The sequence below is a fragment of the Lactuca serriola genome, chromosome 4, assembly GCF_051521515.1.
Source record: "Lactuca serriola cultivar US96UC23 chromosome 4, Lser_US96UC23_V15, whole genome shotgun sequence".
Taxonomy (NCBI): domain Eukaryota; kingdom Viridiplantae; phylum Streptophyta; class Magnoliopsida; order Asterales; family Asteraceae; genus Lactuca; species Lactuca serriola.
The window spans coordinates 7,092,802-7,102,840 of NC_136411.1; positions in this window are offsets into that span (position 1 = coordinate 7,092,802).

Here is a 10,039-nt window from a genome sequence, read left to right on the forward strand (position 1 = left end):
ATAGAATGAGAACATAATAATGTTGATATAAAGTAGCTAATTTAATCAAATGAATTATTTCTGGTGACACTTCTCAATTCAAATTGGGCAAGTCGAACTTTATTGCATCTAAACTTATGTTATTTTTAAAGAGAAATATACAAATAATTTCATCCAAAAGCGTCTAGAAAAACCTGGTTGTTAGTTATAAATAATGAAAACGTAATAAATTTGATAAAAAGTTGTTAATACAATCAAATAAATTATATTTGGTGCCACTTTTGAATTCAAAATTGGGGAAGTCGAATTTATAGCCTCTAAACTTACGTTATCGAAATCTATAATGAATTTCGTCCAAAAGCGTCTAGAAAACCCTTTTAATTGGCTATATAGAATGAGAACATAGTAATGTTGATATAAAGTTGCTAATTTAATCAAATGAACTATTTCTGGTGACACTTCTCAATTCAAATTGGGCAAGTCGAACTTTATTATATCTAAACTTATGTTATTATTAAAGATAAATATACAAATAATTTTATCCAAAAGCGTCAAGAAAAACCTGTTCGTTAGTTATAAATAATGAAAACGTAATAAATTTGATAAAAAGTTGCTAATACAATCAAATAAATTATATTTGGTGCCACTTTTGAATTCAAAATTGGGGAAGTCGAATTTATAGCCTCTAAACTTACGTTATTGAAATTTATAATGAATTTCGTCCAAAAACGTCTATAAAAACCTTTTAATTGGCTATATAGAATGAGAACATAATAATGTTGATATAAAGTTGCTAATTTAATCAAATGAACTATTTCTGGTGACACTTCTCAATTCAAATTAGGCAAGTCGAACTTTATTGCATCTAAACTTATGTTATTTTTAAAGAGAAATATACAAATAATTTCATCCAAAAGCGTCTAGAAAAACCTATTTGTTAGTTATAAATAATGAAAACGTAATAAATTCAATAAAAAGTTGTTAATACAATCAAATAAATTATATTTGGTGCCACTTTAGAATTCAAAATTAGGCAAGTCGAATTTATAGCCTCTAAACTTACGTTATCAAAATGTATAATGAATTTCGTCCAAAAGCGTCTAGAAAAACCTTTTTATTGGATATATAGAATGAGAACATAATAATGTTGATATAAAGTTGCTAATTTAATCAAATGAATTATTTCTGGTGACACTTGTCAATTCAAATTGGGCAAGTCGAACTTTATTATATCTAAACTTATGTTATTATTAAAGAGAAATATACAAATAATTTTATCCAAAAGCGTCAAGAAAAACCTGTTTGTTAGTTATAAATAATGAAAACGTAATAAATTTGATTAAAAGTTGCAAATATAATCAAATAAATTATATTTGGTGCCACTTTTGAATTCAAAATTGGGGAAGTCGAATTTATAGCCTCTAAACTTACGTTATCGAAATTTATAATGAATTTCGTCCAAAAGCGCCTATAAAAACCTTTTAATTGGCTATATAGAATGAGAACATAATAATGTTGATATAAAGTTGCTAATTTAATCAAATGAATTATTTCTGGTGACACTTCTCAATTCAAATTAGGCAAGTCGAACTTTATTGCATCTAAACTTATGTTATTTTTAAAGAGAAATATACAAATAATTTCATCCAAAAGCGTCTAGAAAAACCTGTTTGTTAGTTATAAATAATGAAAACGTAATAAATTCGATAAAAAGTTGTTAATACAATCAAAAAAGTTATATTTGGTGCCACTTTTGAATTCAAAATTGGGGAAGTCGAATTTATAGCCTCTAAACTTACGTTATCGAAATGTATAATGAATTTCATCCAAAAACGTCTGTAAAGACCTTTTAATTGGATATATAGAATGAGAACATAATAATGTTGATATAAAGTTGCTAATTTAATCAAATGAATTATTTCTGCTGACACTTCTCAATTCAAATTGGGCAAGTCGAACTTTATTGCATCTAAACTTATGTTATTTTTAAAGAGAAATATACAAATAATTTCATCCAAAAGCGTCTAGAAAAACCTGTTTGTTAGTTATAAATAATGAAAACGTAATAAATTGGATAAAAAGTTGCTAATACAATCAAATAAATTATATTTGGTGCCGCTTTTGAATTTAAAATTGGGGAAGTCGAATTTATAGCCTCTAAACTTACGTTATCGAAATTTATAATGAATTTCGTCCAAAAGCGTCTATAAAAACCTTTTAATTGGCTATATAGAATGAGAACATAATAATGTTGATATAAAGTTGCTAATTTAATCAAATGAACTATTTCTGGTTACACTTCTCTATTTAAATTGGGCAAGTCGAACTTTATTGCATCTAAACTTATGTTATTTTTAAAGAGAAATATACAAATTATTTCATCCAAAAGCGTCTAGAAAAACCTGTTTGTTAGTTATAAATAATGAAAACGTAATAAATTTGATAAAAAGTTGCTAATACAATCAAATAAATTATATTTGGTGCCACTTTTGAATTCAAAATTAGGCAAGTCGAATTTATAGCCTCTAAACTTACGTTATCGAAATGTATAATGAATTTCATCCAAAAACGTTTGTAAAGACCTTTTAATTGGCTATATAGAATGAGAACATAATAATGTTGATATAAAGTTGTAATTTAATCAAATGAATTATTTCTGGTGACACTTCTCAATTCAAATTAGGCAAGTCGAACTTTATTGCATCTAAACTTATGTTATTATTAAAGAGAAATATACAAATAATTTCATCCAAAAGCGTCAAGAAAAACCTGTTTGTTAGTTATAAATAATGAAAACTTAATAAATTTGATAAGAAGTTGCTAATACAATCAAATAAGTTATATTTGGTGCCACTTTTGAATTCAAATTTGGAGAAGACGAATTTATAGCCTTTAAACTTACATTATCGAAATCTATAATGAATTTCATCCAAAAACGTGTGTAAAGACCTTTTAATTGGCTATATAGAATGAGAACATAATAATGTTGATATAAAGTTGCTAATTTAATCAAATGAACTATTTCTGGTGACACTTCTCAATTCAAATTAGGCAAGTCGAACTTTATTGCATCTAAACTTATGTTATTTTTAAAGAGAAATATACAAATAATTTCATCCAAAAGCGTCTAGAAAAACCTATTTGTTAGTTATAAATAATGAAAACGTAATAAATTCAATAAAAAGTTGTTAATACAATCAAATAAGTTATATTTGGTGCCACTTTAGAATTCAAAATTAGGCAAGTCGAATTTATAGCCTCTAAACTTACGTTATCGAAATGTATAATGAATTTCGTCCAAAAGCGTCTAGAAAAACCTTTTTATTGGATATATAGAATGAGAACATAATAATGTTGATATAAAGTTGCTAATTTAATCAAATGAATTATTTCTGGTGACACTTGTCAATTCAAATTGGGCAAGTCGAACTTTATTATATCTAAACTTATGTTATTATTAAAGAGAAATATACAAATAATTTTATCCAAAAGCGTCAAGAAAAACCTGTTTGTTAGTTATAAATAATGAAAACGTAATAAATTTGATTAAAAGTTGCAAATACAATCAAATAAATTATATTTGGTGCCACTTTTGAATTCAAAATTGGGGAAGTCGAATTTATAGCCTCTAAACTTACGTTATCGAAATTTATAATGAATTTCGTCCAAAAGCGTCTATAAAAACCTTTTAATTGGCTATATAGAATGAGAACATAATAATGTTGATATAAAGTTGCTAATTTAATCAAATGAATTATTTCTGGTGACACTTCTCAATTCAAATTGGGCAAGTCGAACTTTATTGCATCTAAACTTATGTTATTATTAAAGAGAAATATACAAATAATTTTATCCAAAAGCGTCAAGAAAAACCTGTTTGTTAGTTATAAATAATGAAAACGTAATAAATTTGATAAAAAGTTGCAAATACAATGAAATAAATTATATTTGGTGCCACTTTTGAATTCAAAATTGGGGAAGTCGAATTTATAGCCTCTAAACTTACGTTATCGAAATTTATAATGAATTTCGTGCAAAAGCGTCTATAAAAACCTTTTAATTGGCTATATAGAATGAGAACATAATAATGTTGATATAAAGTTGCTAATTTAATCAAATGAATTATTTCTGGTGACACTTCTCAATTCAAATTAGGCATGTCGAAGTTTATTGCATCTAAACTTATGTTATTTTTAAAGAGAAATATACAAATAATTTCATCCAAAAGCGTCTAGAAAAACCTGTTTGTTAGTTATAAATAATGAAAACGTAATAAATTCGATAAAAAGTTGTTAATACAATCAAATAAGTTATATTTGGTGCCACTTTTGAATTCAAAATTGGGGAAGTCGAATTTATAGCCTCTAAACTTACGTTATCGAAATGTATAATGAATTTCATCCAAAAACGTTTGTAAAGACCTTTTAATTGGCTATATAGAATGAGAACATAATAATGTTGATATAAAGTTGTAATTTAATCAAATGAATTATTTCTGGTGACACTTCTCAATTCAAATTAGGCAAGTCGAACTTTATTGCATCTAAACTTATGTTATTATTAAAGAGAAATATACAAATAATTTCATCCAAAAGCGTCAAGAAAAACCTGTTTGTTAGTTATAAATAATGAAAACGTAATAAATTTGATAAGAAGTTGCTAATACAATCAAATAAGTTATATTTGGTGCCACTTTTGAATTCAAATTTGGAGAAGACGAATTTATAGCCTTTAAACTTACATTATCGAAATCTATAATGAATTTCATCCAAAAACGTGTGTAAAGACCTTTTAATTGGCTATATAGAATGAGAACATAATAATGTTGATATAAAGTTGCTAATTTAATCAAATGAACTATTTCTGGTGACACTTCTCAATTCAAATTAGGCAAGTCGAACTTTATTGCATCTAAACTTATGTTATTTTTAAAGAGAAATATACAAATAATTTCATCCAAAAGCGTCTAGAAAAACCTATTTGTTAGTTATAAATAATGAAAACGTAATAAATTCAATAAAAAGTTGTTAATACAATCAAATAAGTTATATTTGGTGCCACTTTAGAATTCAAAATTAGGCAAGTCGAATTTATAGCCTCTAAACTTACGTTATCGAAATGTATAATGAATTTCGTCCAAAAGCGTCTAGAAAAACCTTTTTATTGGATATATAGAATGAGAACATAATAATGTTGATATAAAGTTGCTAATTTAATCAAATGAATTATTTCTGGTGACACTTGTCAATTCAAATTGGGCAAGTCGAACTTTATTATATCTAAACTTATGTTATTATTAAAGAGAAATATACAAATAATTTTATCCAAAAGCGTCAAGAAAAACCTGTTTGTTAGTTATAAATAATGAAAACGTAATAAATTTGATTAAAAGTTGCAAATACAATCAAATAAATTATATTTGGTGCCACTTTTGAATTCAAAATTGGGGAAGTCGAATTTATAGCCTCTAAACTTACGTTATCGAAATTTATAATGAATTTCGTCCAAAAGCGTCTATAAAAACCTTTTAATTGGCTATATAGAATGAGAACATAATAATGTTGATATAAAGTTGCTAATTTAATCAAATGAATTATTTCTGGTGACACTTCTCAATTCAAATTGGGCAAGTCGAACTTTATTGCATCTAAACTTATGTTATTATTAAAGAGAAATATACAAATAATTTTATCCAAAAGCGTCAAGAAAAACCTGTTTGTTAGTTATAAATAATGAAAACGTAATAAATTTGATAAAAAGTTGCAAATACAATGAAATAAATTATATTTGGTGCCACTTTTGAATTCAAAATTGGGGAAGTCGAATTTATAGCCTCTAAACTTACGTTATCGAAATTTATAATGAATTTCGTGCAAAAGCGTCTATAAAAACCTTTTAATTGGCTATATAGAATGAGAACATAATAATGTTGATATAAAGTTGCTAATTTAATCAAATGAATTATTTCTGGTGACACTTCTCAATTCAAATTAGGCATGTCGAAGTTTATTGCATCTAAACTTATGTTATTTTTAAAGAGAAATATACAAATAATTTCATCCAAAAGCGTCTAGAAAAACCTGTTTGTTAGTTATAAATAATGAAAACGTAATAAATTCGATAAAAAGTTGTTAATACAATCAAATAAGTTATATTTGGTGCCACTTTTGAATTCAAAATTGGGGAAGTCGAATTTATAGCCTCTAAACTTACGTTATCGAAATGTATAATGAATTTCATCCAAAAACGTTTGTAAAGACCTTTTAATTGGCTATATAGAATGAGAACATAATAATGTTGATATAAAGTTGTAATTTAATCAAATGAATTATTTCTGGTGACACTTCTCAATTCAAATTAGGCAAGTCGAACTTTATTGCATCTAAACTTATGTTATTATTAAAGAGAAATATACAAATAATTTCATCCAAAAGCGTCAAGAAAAACCTGTTTGTTAGTTATAAATAATGAAAACGTAATAAATTTGATAAGAAGTTGCTAATACAATCAAATAAGTTATATTTGGTGCCACTTTTGAATTCAAATTTGGAGAAGACGAATTTATAGCCTTTAAACTTACATTATCGAAATCTATAATGAATTTCATCCAAAAACGTGTGTAAAGACCTTTTAATTGGCTATATAGAATGAGAACATAATAATGTTGATATAAAGTTGCTAATTTAATCAAATGAACTATTTCTGGTGACACTTCTCAATTCAAATTAGGCAAGTCGAACTTTATTGCATCTAAACTTATGTTATTTTTAAAGAGAAATATACAAATAATTTCATCCAAAAGCGTCTAGAAAAACCTATTTGTTAGTTATAAATAATGAAAACGTAATAAATTCAATAAAAAGTTGTTAATACAATCAAATAAGTTATATTTGGTGCCACTTTAGAATTCAAAATTAGGCAAGTCGAATTTATAGCCTCTAAACTTACGTTATCGAAATGTATAATGAATTTCGTCCAAAAGCGTCTAGAAAAACCTTTTTATTGGATATATAGAATGAGAACATAATAATGTTGATATAAAGTTGCTAATTTAATCAAATGAATTATTTCTGGTGACACTTGTCAATTCAAATTGGGCAAGTCGAACTTTATTATATCTAAACTTATGTTATTATTAAAGAGAAATATACAAATAATTTTATCCAAAAGCGTCAAGAAAAACCTGTTTGTTAGTTATAAATAATGAAAACGTAATAAATTTGATTAAAAGTTGCAAATACAATCAAATAAATTATATTTGGTGCCACTTTTGAATTCAAAATTGGGGAAGTCGAATTTATAGCCTCTAAACTTACGTTATCGAAATTTATAATGAATTTCGTCCAAAAGCGTCTATAAAAACCTTTTAATTGGCTATATAGAATGAGAACATAATAATGTTGATATAAAGTTGCTAATTTAATCAAATGAATTATTTCTGGTGACACTTCTCAATTCAAATTGGGCAAGTCGAACTTTATTGCATCTAAACTTATGTTATTATTAAAGAGAAATATACAAATAATTTTATCCAAAAGCGTCAAGAAAAACCTGTTTGTTAGTTATAAATAATGAAAACGTAATAAATTTGATAAAAAGTTGCAAATACAATGAAATAAATTATATTTGGTGCCACTTTTGAATTCAAAATTGGGGAAGTCGAATTTATAGCCTCTAAACTTACGTTATCGAAATTTATAATGAATTTCGTGCAAAAGCGTCTATAAAAACCTTTTAATTGGCTATATAGAATGAGAACATAATAATGTTGATATAAAGTTGCTAATTTAATCAAATGAATTATTTCTGGTGACACTTCTCAATTCAAATTAGGCATGTCGAACTTTATTGCATCTAAACTTATGTTATTTTTAAAGAGAAATATACAAATAATTTCATCCAAAAGCGTCTAGAAAAACCTGTTTGTTAGTTATAAATAATGAAAACGTAATAAATTCGATAAAAAGTTGTTAATACAATCAAATAAGTTATATTTGGTGCCACTTTTGAATTCAAAATTGGGGAAGTCGAATTTATAGCCTCTAAACTTACGTTATCGAAATGTATAATGAATTTCATCCAAAAACGTTTGTAAAGACCTTTTAATTGGCTATATAGAATGAGAACATAATAATGTTGATATAAAGTTGTAATTTAATCAAATGAATTATTTCTGGTGACACTTCTCAATTCAAATTAGGCAAGTCGAACTTTATTGCATCTAAACTTATGTTATTATTAAAGAGAAATATACAAATAATTTCATCCAAAAGCGTCAAGAAAAACCTGTTTGTTAGTTATAAATAATGAAAACGTAATAAATTTGATAAGAAGTTGCTAATACAATCAAATAAGTTATATTTGGTGCCACTTTTGAATTCAAATTTGGAGAAGACGAATTTATAGCCTTTAAACTTACATTATCGAAATCTATAATGAATTTCATCCAAAAACGTGTGTAAAGACCTTTTAATTGGCTATATAGAATGAGAACATAATAATGTTGATATAAAGTTGCTAATTTAATCAAATGAACTATTTCTGGTGACACTTCTCTATTTAAATTGGGCAAGTCGAACTTTATTGCATCTAAACTTATGTTATTTTTAAAGAGAAATATACAAATTATTTCATCCAAAAGCGTCTAGAAAAACCTGTTTGTTAGTTATAAATAATGAAAACGTAATAAATTTGATAAAAAGTTGCTAATACAATCAAATAAATTATATTTGGTGCCACTTTTGAATTAAAATTAGGCAAGTCGAATTTATAGCCTCTAAACTTACGTTATCGAAATCTATAATAAATTTCGTCCAAAAGCGTCTAGAAAAACCTTTTAATTGGATATATAGAATGAGAACATAATAATGTTGATATAATGTTGCTAATTTAATCAAATGAGTTATTTCTGGTGACACTTCTCAATTTAAATTGGGCAAGTCGAACTTTATTGCATCTAAACTTATGTTATTATTAAAGAGAAATATACAAATAATTTTATCCAAAAGCGTCAAGAAAAACCTGTTTGTTAGTTATAAATAATGAAAACGTAATAAATTTGATAAAAAGTTGCAAATACAATGAAATAAATTATATTTGGTGCCACTTTTGAATTCAAAATTGGGGAAGTCGAATTTATAGCCTCTAAACTTACGTTATCGAAATTTATAATGAATTTCGTGCAAAAGCGTCTATAAAAACCTTTTAATTGGCTATATAGAATGAGAACATAATAATGTTGATATAAAGTTGCTAATTTAATCAAATGAATTATTTCTGGTGACACTTCTCAATTCAAATTAGGCATGTCGAACTTTATTGCATCTAAACTTATGTTATTTTTAAAGAGAAATATACAAATAATTTCATCCAAAAGTGTCTAGAAAAACCTGTTTGTTAGTTATAAATAATGAAAACGTAATAAATTCGATAAAAAGTTGTTAATACAATCAAATAAGTTATATTTGGTGCCACTTTTGAATTCAAAATTGGGGAAGTCGAATTTATAGCCTCTAAACTTACGTTATCGAAATGTATAATGAATTTCATCCAAAAACGTTTGTAAAGACCTTTTAATTGGCTATATAGAATGAGAACATAATAATGTTGATATAAAGTTGTAATTTAATCAAATGAATTATTTCTGGTGACACTTCTCAATTCAAATTAGGCAAGTCGAACTTTATTGCATCTAAACTTATGTTATTATTAAAGAGAAATATACAAATAATTTCATCCAAAAGCGTCAAGAAAAACCTGTTTGTTAGTTATAAATAATGAAAACGTAATAAATTTGATAAGAAGTTGCTAATACAATCAAATAAGTTATATTTGGTGCCACTTTTGAATTCAAATTTGGAGAAGACGAATTTATAGCCTTTAAACTTACATTATCGAAATCTATAATGAATTTCATCCAAAAACGTGTGTAAAGACCTTTTAATTGGCTATATAGAATGAGAACATAATAATGTTGATATAAAGTTGCTAATTTAATCAAATGAACTATTTCTGGTGACACTTCTCTATTTAAATTGGGCAAGTCGAACTTTATTGCATC